The following is a 202-nucleotide window of genomic DNA, read 5'->3' as shown; positions in this document are numbered from 1 at the left end:
GGATCCGTAACTTTGGGAAAAGGATTGGCTCTGAGGGCTGGGCCTAGGGGTCTGCGCCCCGAACTCATGGGCCCCGAACTCATGGGTCCAAGTGCCAAATTCTGAGCGGGTGGGGTTTGTAAATTCCGCGAGGGCGAAAAAAACTTCCAGGTCCATATTTTGAGCGGGTGGGGTTTGTAAATTTTTGTGAGGGCAGAAAAAT

The sequence above is a fragment of the Cupressus sempervirens genome, chromosome 2 (assembly GCF_028749045.1).
Source record: "Cupressus sempervirens isolate cs-2001-9-10 chromosome 2, ASM2874904v1, whole genome shotgun sequence".
NCBI lineage: Eukaryota > Viridiplantae > Streptophyta > Pinopsida > Cupressales > Cupressaceae > Cupressus > Cupressus sempervirens.
Note: the sequence above shows the minus strand (reverse complement) of the source record.